At 40.5% G+C, this 12,019-nt stretch overlaps 1 long non-coding RNA gene across 1 annotated transcript in view; it reads right to left on the bottom strand.

Moving 5' to 3' along the window:
• Positions 1-9,465: 9,465 nt before the first annotated feature.
• Positions 9,466-12,019, bottom strand: part of LOC125460707 (uncharacterized) — a 34,028-nt gene continuing 31,474 nt past the window's right edge. The window contains exon 3 of the long non-coding RNA XR_007249320.2: positions 9,466-9,565. This is a non-coding gene — a long non-coding RNA (uncharacterized LOC125460707). The remainder of the gene's footprint in view (positions 9,566-12,019) is intronic.

The raw sequence follows: 12,019 nt of genomic DNA, 5'->3' as shown, positions 1-12,019 counted from the left end.
CCTCCGCCTCCGCCGCATCTGCTCCCACGATAAGACATTCCACTCCTGCACATCCCAGATGTCCAAGTTCTTCAAGGACCGCAACTTACCCCCACAGTGATCGAGAACGCCCTTGACCGCGTCTCCCGTATTTCCCGCAACACATCCCTCACACTCCGCCCCCGCCACAACCGCCCTAAGAGGATCCCCCTCATTCTCACACACCACCCTACCAACCTCCGGATACAACGCATCATCCTCCGACACTTCCGCCATTTACAATCCGACCCCACCACCCAAGACATTTTTCCATCCCCACCCCTGTCTGCTTTCCGGAGAGACCACTCTCTCCGTGACTCCCTTGTTCGCTCCACACTGCCCTCCAACCCCACCACACCCGGCACCTTCCCCTGCAACCGCAGGAAATGTTACACTTGCCCCCACACCTCCTCCCTCACCCCTATCCCAGGCCCCAAGATGACATTCCACATTAAGCAGAGGTTCACCTGCACATCTGCCATTGTGGTATACTGCATCCACTGTACTCGGTGTGGCTTTCTCTACATTGGGGAAACCAAGCGGAGGCTTGGAGACCGCTTTGCAGAACACCTCCGCTCAGTTCGCAACAAACAACTGCACCTCCCAGTCGCAAACAATTTTAACTCCCCCTCCCATTCTTTAGATGACATGTCCATCATGGGCCTCCTGCAGTGCCACAATGATGCCACCCGAAGGGTGCAGGAACAGCAACTCATATTCCGCCTGGGAATCCTGCAGCCCAATGGTATCAATGTGGACTTCACCAGTTTCAAAATCTCCCCTTCCCCTACTGCATCCCTAAACCAGCCCAGTTCGTCCCCTCCCCCCACTGCACCACACAACCAGCCCAGCTCTTCCCCCCCACCCACTGCATCCCAAAACCAGTCCAACCTGTCTCTGCCTCCCTAACCGGTTCTTCCTCTCACCCATCCCTTCCTCCCACCCCAAGCCGCACCTCCATCTTCTACCTACTAACCTCATCCCACCTCCTTGACCTGTCTGTCTTCCCTGGACTGACCTATCCCCTCCCTACCTCCCCACCTACACTCTCTCCACCTATCTTCTTTACTCTCCATCTTCGGTCCGCCTCCCCCTCTCTCCCTATTTATTCCAGTTCCCTCTCCCCATCCCCCTCTCTGATGAAGGGTCTAGGCCCGAAACGTCAGCTTTTGTGCTCCTGAGATGCTGCTTGGCCTGCTGTGTTCATCCAGCTTCACATTTTATCATCTTGGAATTCTCCAGCATCTGCAGTTCCCATTATCTCTCCACCTAACTTGCACATCTGTGGACTGTGGGAGGAAACCAGAGCACCAGGGGGAAACCCAAGCAGACACTGGGAGAATGTGCAAACTGCACACAGACAGTCACCTGAGGGTGAAATCAAACCTGGGTGCCTGGTGCTGTGAGACAGCGGTGCTAACCACTGAGCCACTGTGCCGCCCTAACAGTACAGCTTAGGGAAGTCCTATTCTATCAGGTCAACCTCATTTCAATCACTACAGTAACATCAGTTTAATCCATTAAAAAATGAATCCATATTCTCAACTCGACTGTGAGAGAAATATAATTGAGAGTAGAGAAGTAATGCTAAACATTTATCGAATTTTGCTTACAGCACATTTGGATTGCTGTATACTGTTTTGTTTGTTATAATGGTGAAACCATGCAGACGCTACAATAATGGATGAATGGACACTATGCAGCAATTGCCAGACAGGGGTGTTCTGTCCCAGTGGTGGAACACTTCAGCGATCAAGAACATTCGGTCTTGGACCTTCAGGTAAACGTCCTCCAAGGCAGACTTCGGAATACACAGCAACACAGAGCTACCGAGCAGAAGCTTATAGCTAAGTCCGGTACTCATAAGGATGGCCTCAACCGGGATCTTGGGTTCCTGTGGCACTACAGGTGACTCTGCTACTCACACAGACCCTCTGTCATACATACACACACTCTCTCACTCACACACACACACACACTCACAAACACACACACACACACACACACACACACACGCTCTATCACTGAAGCATGTTCCCACATTTCCCTCATACACCATACATACACACTCACACATGCACACATATTTACACACTCCATCTCTCAAGCACATGTGTATACACACACACACACACACACACACACACACACACAAAATATGGGGTGATTTACATTTGCAAATTTGTAAATGCAGATACATTCTATTGTGTTCAACAATCAGAGAATTTGTGGAGAGTTAATGTGGCATTTTATCTACTTTGGGAGCAAAACCAGTCTGACTCCAAGTTGATACTCAGCCAGGTTCTAAACAAGGCCTCACACCTAAAATGCATTGTCTGATTTGGGATGCTGCCTCTGGTGTACTGGGGGACCTGATAAAACCTTTAGTTATCTTGGGACAGTGACTTGAAATAAATTGTTGAATTTGCATATTAATCCTTTCTAACTAATTAAAGATTTAACAGCCACCTTGGATTTGTTGAACACATTTGCATCAGTTCTATGACCCTTTGATCTTTTGCTTATAAATTCTGTGTCCGATGCCACCTCTCTCACTGACCACTGAAGAAGGAGCAAAACTCCGAAAGACTTTGCCTTCAAATAACATTTGTTGTGCTATAATCTGCTGTTGTGTGATTTTTGACTTTCTCAAAAGGGAAGAGTCACTGATGAAGGTGCAAAAAGACGTAAAAGGAAAATACAGAGCTCTATAGTTTTACATTTCAGGAAGGTGTAAACACTGTGTCACTTTTCTCTTTTAATAAGTTGCATGTAATTTAGAGATCTATAAAGTTATGAATTTTGGTAGTGTTGGCAGAGAGAATGTTTCTCCTTCTAAAGAATTGCAAAATTAAAGGTCATCAAATAAATATACACAAACATGTCAAATGGGGAATTCCAATAACTAAATATACACAAACATGTCAAATGGGGAATTCCAAAGAATGATTTTTTCCACAGATTGGTGAGAATGTGGAACTCACTCACATGTCAGTTGAGGCAAAAATGTATGTATGAAATTAAGTTTGAAGTATGAAGTTAAATAAGCATATGGAAAAGAAGGAAATACAGAGGTAACATAGGAAGATGCCTGAGAGGACAACAAATGTTGGCATGGACCCTGTGGGCTGAATGGTATGATTTGATGTATATTCTCTGTACTTCCATGCGCCCAAGAAATGAAATTGGAAAAGCCTGGCATTCCCAATAGTCTGAAGCAGGTTTGGTAGCTAGTTTACAGAGAAGAGAGATCCTCTTCTTTACACAGAACATTAAAGTTGAGAGTGATTTCTTTCATGCCTGTTTGATGGATGCTGGAGTGCTTGGTCTGTCCAATTTGCAGCTCAGATAGGTGAGTTGTTGGGAGATTTGTGCACTTTTTCCAATGACGACTTCAACTGTACACGCTCATGAAGATATCTCTCAATGTGTTCAGTGCCTTGCCGAATTCATCGTCTCTATTTTGGTCAGTTAGAGGCCGGGTCTCCCATAAGTGGGAGGAATGTTTGATCCTACCATCGATCCTTTGAGGATATTCCTAAAGTGCTTCTGCTGTTCCACTAGGGCTCTCTTGCCTTTACCAAGTCTTGAGTGGAACAGTTACCTCAGGAGTCTGATGTTAGATATATGAATAGTATGTCACTGCTGCAATCCATGTGCTAACAGCACATGGACTGCTGTGGTTCAAGAAGGCACCTTCTCAAGGGCAATGAGGAATAAGCAATAAATGCCTCAGCCAGCGACATTCTCATTCCATAAATGAATAAATTTTTTTGTCATAAGAAATGTCCATGTCAGTCGAGCTTATTTCTCAGTGGTTACCATTTCACTGTTTGGCACATTAACTTGGTAGAGAATGCTGCTGCTGGTCCTTTTTCCTTGCACTGAATTTGTGAACCTTGTGAAGGCAGTGTTTATGGTCACTTTCAAGTGCTTTGATGTGCCTGCTGTAAGTTGCAAAAATCTTCAAATGGGGATCTTTCTAAGAAAGAAAGCTATATAGAAATTTATGTCCCTGCTGTGGATTCTGTTCTTTTCTGAAAGCAAACCTTCTTTATTAACATCTTTGCTACTCAGTTTCATGCCTGTATGTCTTTCCTTAATCCTGATTGATGGCCTAACAGCCACTCAAAATTCCTCTCCTACCTGTTGGCCTCCTGCTTCCCAGCTTTTTCATACAGGCTGTAAAGTGGATACTTAAGATCAGGAATTAAAATATAGGGAACTTGTATATTTCTGAAACCAGTGCATTTTACACTTGTGCCTGTGCCCTGTCCATCCCAAACGCACACAGAATTAAAATCCAGGCCTAGATAAGTGAAAAATGGGTCAGTCTCTTCCAGTACTCATCACAAATTCTATGTTTAAAGCTGAATTAGTCTGGGGATCTTGTACAGATGAAAATGTAGAATGTGTTGCGGTTGAGGAACAAAAGATTAGGCCGTTTTGGTTTTACTTTTAGCATATTTTATATGAAACCTTGATTAGATTTGAGGAAATTAGTTGGATTTTCTCTTTTGTTGTCAAACATGAACTACCAGCTTTATCTTAAAATGTCAGGCATCACTATTAACCAGAATCAATGGCAAAAGACCAACAAAGCACTTTGTAATCAGAGAAGCAACACCCAGATAAAAAAGAACCTTGGGTAATCACTTAACCAGCTGAGAGATAGAATTGTAACAGTGCCAAATTCTGCTGTTTAATTATTACAATATGCTGTTTAACCGTGCTCTCAGATTCAACTCCATCAGTGCTTTCTACATTAGTATTAACACAACTGAAAAATATGTTTTTGAGATGCAGTTTTATAAAGGCTGTACCTCAGGAATTGGTCAACTGCAAAGCGAGGCTTCCCATCTTTCTTGAGCCAAGCCTGCAAAAAAAATTTCCTGGCTCAATTTCAGGAAAGAACAGCTATGGCTGCAGGATGGAAAGTTAAATGGACTTGCCTGGATACTATAAAATACAAACAGTGCTTTGATATATGTTAAAGCCTTAGCAGAGCTGACAGGCTTAGCCTCCCCTTTAATGGCAGGTTGATGTCTTATTTCGGTTGAAAAGTTTTATATTCTATCTTTGAAATGGTAACAAATCTTGTACGAAACGTTTTTTGTTACTGTAATTTAAGACATGCAGATAGAGTTGTAGATAATTTATTCAATACAGCACCGCTTCCTTTGCAGCAAATTTGAAAAAGACACAATGGAGAAGTGCCAAAATTGTTATGTTTCAAGTAACAGTCATCGCAAAAGAACGTCTTTGAATGTATGGGACACCAGTTGTGCCTCTCTAACTCCTGTTTAAAATCTTTCTTTCTGGGTCCCTCAAAACTGCAGACAATCTTTAGCAGGAGCTGGCAACATATTGTTTGATTTTTGTCAACATGTTACTATTCTCCAAACACTGAGTAGAAGTGCACAGAAAGTGCCCAAAGTGACTTGAGTGTGATTATTCCTGCCATGTGCAGCAAGCTCTGAGCGCAGCTTAGCGCCAACTTTGAGGATACGGCTAAGGTTAGGAATGTGTGTGGGCTACAGGCCACAGTTTATCTATTTGTGATACATCATACTGGAGCTCCAGCCCAAGATTCCAGTTAACTCAAATTTTTGGTGGTTGGTGTTGTGTCAGTACATTCGGTCTTGGAGTTTTTCATTCTGTTTGATTTCTCTGAAAAACCATTACCTCCTTAGTGATTTTTAGACTCTGAAATAAAAGTTTCAGATAGACAGACCAGCATGTCTTCTGTATGAATCCCCAACGCAGCCTCCACTGGCTCAGCTTGTCTGAACATGGACTATTTGAGCTCGCAGTCAGGGAAAATTGCCTGGCACTTTCTCCAGAAGCTGTTTGGGTGTTGCGATCTCAGCAAACTTCTCCAAGACCATGGGGGATACTATTTTCCACGTCATTTTCAGAAGGTCAACCTCATCCATTGGGGAAATAGGGATGAGTTCCACGGTTACTGGTGCCAACCAAATGCACCCAGTAAACTCAAAAGGGCATGTATCATCCTTGAATTTTCTTTTTAAATCAGCACATTGACACTTACTGCACTGTCTGGCAGAAGAACTTTGTTCCTTTCAATAAGTCCCTTGTATCCTCCAGTATCAACACAAGCTTGCTTGCCTCACCCTGGGGAAACATGACCACCTTTCCTTCGGATATAAAATGCAGCTATCTCTCAGGAATTTGTTTAACCTCATCTGCATTCTTAGGAGTGCCTTTACAGAGATTCTCAGCTGTATTCAGAGCAATGGCCTAGCCTGCTTTGCTATCTGACTGCATCCCATTCTCTGCTTGGGGTGTATTAGCCTTGATAGATCCCACTGGTTTCTCCCATAGCCTCCACCATTTGGTCTGGACTTGCCCTACCTTTCGACAGTTAAAACATGCAGGTCGGTTAGCCTCTATTCTAATCTCAAAATCACTCTTTCTATGCTGATGGTTCCCATCATTTCTCTCTCTCTCTCTCTCTCTCTCTCTCCAATGGATGCTCTGTTTTTTTAATATTCTCCCTACCTCTATCCATTTCATTTGATGATGATGACTCAGAGGGCTTCTTCGGCACTTCAGCTCAAATTCATCAACCTGTGGGGCCTGCTTTTCTTCCTTTAGGTGCATTCTTATCAGGAAAGGTTTAGAGCCTTTGAACACTTCAAAGAGAATAATTTTACTGTGGTTTTCATAAGTGTCTGTTTTAAGTGCCTATACCTACTAGTCAAAAGTAAGCTGCTTAAGCCTTTCAAATTCCAGGAATATCCTGTCAGGCTGTTCCCTGAGATTTGACAGTATGACAGTATACATTTAAGGTAGTTTATTTGACTGCCTCATAGTCTGTGAATCTTTCCTCAGGCCAGAAGAACCTTGAGCACTTTGTCTGAATGTTTACTCAGTTACAGGGGTTGCAATCCTTCAACATTTCCTGAAGTTATGGTCCCTATCCTGACCTCATTCCATTGTTTCTTTTGGGAGAAATTGCCCTGAAATAAGTTATATAGAGGACTTCATTTTTTTTTATAATCCCTCTCCTGATTAGGGCAGCACAGTAACTCAGTGGTTAGCACTGCTGCCTCACAGTACCAGGAACCCAGTTTTGATTCTATCCTCAGGTGGCTGTCGCGAATGCAGTTTGCACATTTTCCCTGTGCCTGCATGGCTTTCGTCCCACAGTCCAAAGATGTGCTAGTTAGGTGGATTGGCCATGAGAAACAATGCCCAGGGACGTGCAGGTTGGGTGGATTAGCCATAGAAAATGTGCGGTTACAGGGATAGGTCTGTTCTGCAGAGTCTGTATGGACTTGATACACCAAATGGCCTGCTTCTATAGTGTAGGGATTCTGTGATATATACATAATTCTGTTAGGGAAAAAATAATCAATATAAGCCATTTTGATGTAAGTTGTACTTCTCTGGTACATGATCCTTACATATGTTGAGGACTCCCTTCGGAATAAGGACCAATATTGGACTGGCTGTGCTGCTCCCTCAAAAGAGATAAAGAAGGTTTCAAATTTAGGAACTAATTGGGAAAACAGGATCACCTCTGCTCTTTGATCTGAGTCAGTGATGTCTTCACAGAGCACGGAGTGGCATGGTGGCTCAATAGTTAGCATTGCTACCTCACAGTGCCAGTGACAAGTGTTCAATTCCAGTTTCAGGTGACCATCTGTGTGGAGTTTACACAGTTTCTCCCCGTGTCTGCACAGATTTTTTCCAGGTGCTCTGGTTTCCTCCCACAGCCAAAGATGTGCAGATTAGGTGGATTGACTATGCTAAATTGCCTATAGTGTTTAGGGGCGGAAATGCAGGGATAAGTTAGGGGGTGAGTCTGGGTGGGATGCTCTTCGGAAGGTTGGGGTAGACTTGATGGGCAAAATGGCCTGGTTCCTCTCTGCAGGGATTCTATGATAACATGGTTGGAATCTTGTTACTCATTTCCAACTTGCTTTCTGCACATTTTCCTTGAAATTTTCTCTTTGCATCTTGCTCTTTTCTCACTTCCCATTTCCCTCTGCATTTCTTCCCTTGCCGCCCTTCCTCTTTCTAACTCTTTCTTTCCACTCTTTCTCAAAACTCTAATTTCCACTGCTGAAATTTTAAACTTTCTACTGCTATGCCATTATTTTGCTGTCCTCAATTCCTACCCATTGACCACTTCTAAATTTTGGATTTCCTGGCTTTCAGGTGTGATTGTAGTCTCAATTGTTGTGTTAAATCTTTTAATTCATTAACGGACAGACCTTTTAAATTCTCAGAAATAATTCTGCCAGGAATGAGCTAACATTGACTTTTCATATCTCTATGCTGTGGAAATGCAAACTCAAGAATCGTGTCAAAACATCCTGAAAGAAATGTTTCTCCTTTTGGTATTGTAATAATTTAGACTTGCATGAGAACCTTCCATTCTCTTATGTATGCTTTGTGTTAACCTCTTGACTTTATCAGCTTCAATTATAGACAGTAAAGCTGACTGTGTTATTTTGGCACTGCTCCTTGAAAATAGTTGAATTGGCTGTATCAATGGTTTAGTACTAACCGTTGGTGTCAAGAATATCTGATAAGCACATTTTGAAGATTTGCTCGTGGTTAGAAGACAATTAAGTAATTCCTCCAAATGTCTGAAATCAACCATATCATCTGGCCTCTCAGGGCTTAGAGAGTAACATAGATAAACATCAGCAGTTTGTATTTTCTCTTAGATTCAGCGAATGTTCTTCTGAGAGCAATGCAGTCCTCTTTTGTTGAGTAGAATTGTATTGATCACTAGAATTTGGCTTCTGAATTTTAAAAGCAAAGCATGGATTTCTGCTCAGAAGTGAAAGTGTTGCTTGTCAATGACATACTCTTGTTCCATATAGTATTTGCCTTAATATTTTAAAACTACTCTGAAAATTCCTTTGATTTGAATGATGTTCTGCTTGCTGTTCTCTGTCAAAATGTTATAATTTCATTCTCTTCAACTAAGGGATATTTTCAGATAATTCAGTAACACTTGTCCCAGTGTTAAGTTTGAAATTAGTTGGATGACAATCAACCCATATGACCTGTGTTATATCTGGTTCAAATGAATAAGCTATGACATCTAGGAAAGGCCTATTCACATATTCCAAACATGGTGTATCCTCAAATAATGATAAGTATTCCAATGAAATAAACTCTTGATATTCTGCATTTTCTTCCAAAAATCTTATGCAAGTAAGTGTTTTTGGTTCCTTTGTTCAATGGTGTTTTTTTGATTTTTAGACATTGCCTGGAAATATCCCAGTTTCTTACAAAGATTACACTGGCGGGATTGAGCCAGACATCTCTTTTGTTTGTGTGGTTTATTAGCAGCACATCTGAAATAGTGAATTTTTGCATCAAATGATAAAAAGGATTTTAAACTACCAAGCGATGTTTTGGGTGTTTGAGAAATTCGAGGAAATGTGATGAGCTAGGTTGACTTTCTGTTCCCATCACTGCCTTGTGCCATTTTCCGGTTTCACTTTCTACTATTGCCTGGATAGGTTTCTCAATGTGAGATCCTCTTTCAATTGCAACATTCCTGAAAGAGATGGATCAGAAATTGTGACAACAATTCTGTTTCAAATTAGTTCTAGTTGTTAATCACAATAATCACAAACTGCTGATAATGCGTAATGATCATTGAACATATTGTCAACAGGTTCTCCTCAAAGTTGTATTTTTCTAATAAATTTTACTCTTTCAAATATATAATTAGGACTTAATTTAAATTAATTTGTATAATGTCAATAATGTCAAAGGCTTGTCCGTTCCCTTACATTCTGCTGTTTTAAAAGATGATCAGCTATTGCATATGTAAAATAAAGTAATGTGATCATTTGTTTATCCCTCAGTTTCTTCTGTAATCCTGAAGTAATTCAGTTTCAAGTGAATTGTCTCATCTATGTAGGCAAGTTTGATTCCCTGCCTGGAGTATCTGTAGATTTGTTTGGAGGTGTCATTTCTTTCTCTGAAGTCATTGCATTTAACAGATATTGTTTCCCTTAGTTTAGTTATATACTTGAAAACTATTGAAGGAATTTTCTAAATGTTCACTGGTGTAGCTGCTTTTGCAGTTGTGTTTTAAACTGCATGCACATTCCTTGTATTAAGTGTTGTCTTCTTCAGAAAATTTGAAGATATTGTAATCAATTCTTTAATTACTGGATAATGCATATAAATAGCTAATAAGCCTTTATTTTAAGATCTTTTTTGTTTTAATAAAGATTAATCTCTCCCTGATTAATTCCTGTGAATTAACTTTACATCGTTTTTAAAAGTTTGAGAATTACCTTTCTAATTATCCTGAAATGAAAATTAATTGTTTAAAGATTGTTGAAATGGTTTATTTGAGAAAATATTGTAGTTTTAGTTTTTTCCAAGATGGAGTAATTGACTGCTAATTCACACCATTTTCTCCATCTTCTTCGTGATTTGCACTCGCTATTTAACAAGATGGATAAGTTATGATTTTTTTAACTTCATACTCAGTAATGTTCACACCAGTTTTGATCAAATAGCATTGTATTGTTGAGAAAAGTTTTAGTAGCAAAACAGAAATTTGATTTTCTCTTAAAGCATTACATTTTTAGTAAACCCTTCTTCTGCCTTCAATTTTCTCACACCAATTCATTGTTTTAGCAATTTAATTAATGTGTCCTTTTTTCAAAGATCATTTCAGCTTTTCTGAATAATTTTAGATCATTTGAACAAAGTTCTTTTACTAGATATAGTGATTTATGCCTCCTTTTAGCTTCTCATCCTAACATGTATGAAATTATACCATTCATCTAAGGGACTTCCTTTAGGTGTTTTATATTGACCACTGTATCCTGTGTTTATGACTGTAATTTTCCCACATGTACCTTTGGTGAGATACTGTATGGCCCTCACAGACTTTTTTGAAAGATCACTTGTGTTGAATATTGCTAGTTGTTATAATCTTCTAGAGGCTGGCTTAATACATTTATCTGTGCTGCCACTGTGTTATCTGCTCATTGCTGTATTCATAGAAACTGGTTGACTGCACTTGCTTTTGTTGTTGAATATCTGAAGATACACTTGCAGTTTTCAGACTGAATTGTCTTTTCCTTTTCCTTTTCAGATGGCTGTTGTTTGTACGGAGCTGAAAATTTCTTTAGCACATAACCATTACTGGCATATTTTAGAGACAGTGGTGCCCACTTATTTTTATCATAGTACATATGACAATATCCGTCCTTTGTCTGCATGTTTGTGGCTATGTACTGGAATCATCTGAGGTGCCATGAGTAGATTTAGCACGACTAAACTTTCCTTTCAGTGTGACTTAAGTTACTGATTTCATATGGGGAAGGATACACGCCCATGAAGATTGCAACAAAAGATAGGCTCAATTTCCATAGGTAGAATAGATTTATTACATAGAACTTAATAGTTATTTACATGGCTGCCGTTTGTGAGACCATTAGGCTCAACTTAAGTCTGAAGAAATGTCACTGGACCCAAAACATTGACTTTGCTTTCTCTGCACAGATGCAGCCGGGCCTGATGAGTTTCTCTAGCTATTTCTGTTTCTGTTACTATTAACTGTTGATATTAGCATGTGCAACTGATACGTAACACTTGAAACTGAACTGGTTGGTTCCAATCCCTTATACCCTAGTGGGTGGAGCTCACCTTGTGATGTTCTTTAATGTTTTCAGGTACTAACTGCCTTATGAAACACTACAATAATCGACTAACTTGGGGTGTAAGGCACTTCTTGAATGAACTGAAGGAGTAGCTCAGCTCATGTCATACTGGAATCTTTAGCTTGCATTTCTTGCCTAAGAAATAGAGCCGAACAATTTAACTTCTCTGGTCCACAACAAAACATGTCACTGCCTAACCAAAATATGTCTGTTATGCTCCAAAACCAACTCCACTACATTGTCTAATGATTGAGCCACCAACTTCCTGACTTAAAAATTTATACACTGTGGATCTAAAGTTTGTGTCTAATGTTAGATGTGTC

The sequence above is a fragment of the Stegostoma tigrinum genome, chromosome 18 (genome assembly GCF_030684315.1).
Source record: "Stegostoma tigrinum isolate sSteTig4 chromosome 18, sSteTig4.hap1, whole genome shotgun sequence".
Taxonomy (NCBI): domain Eukaryota; kingdom Metazoa; phylum Chordata; class Chondrichthyes; order Orectolobiformes; family Stegostomatidae; genus Stegostoma; species Stegostoma tigrinum.
Note: the sequence above shows the minus strand (reverse complement) of the source record. Positions and strands in the feature narration are given on the sequence as shown.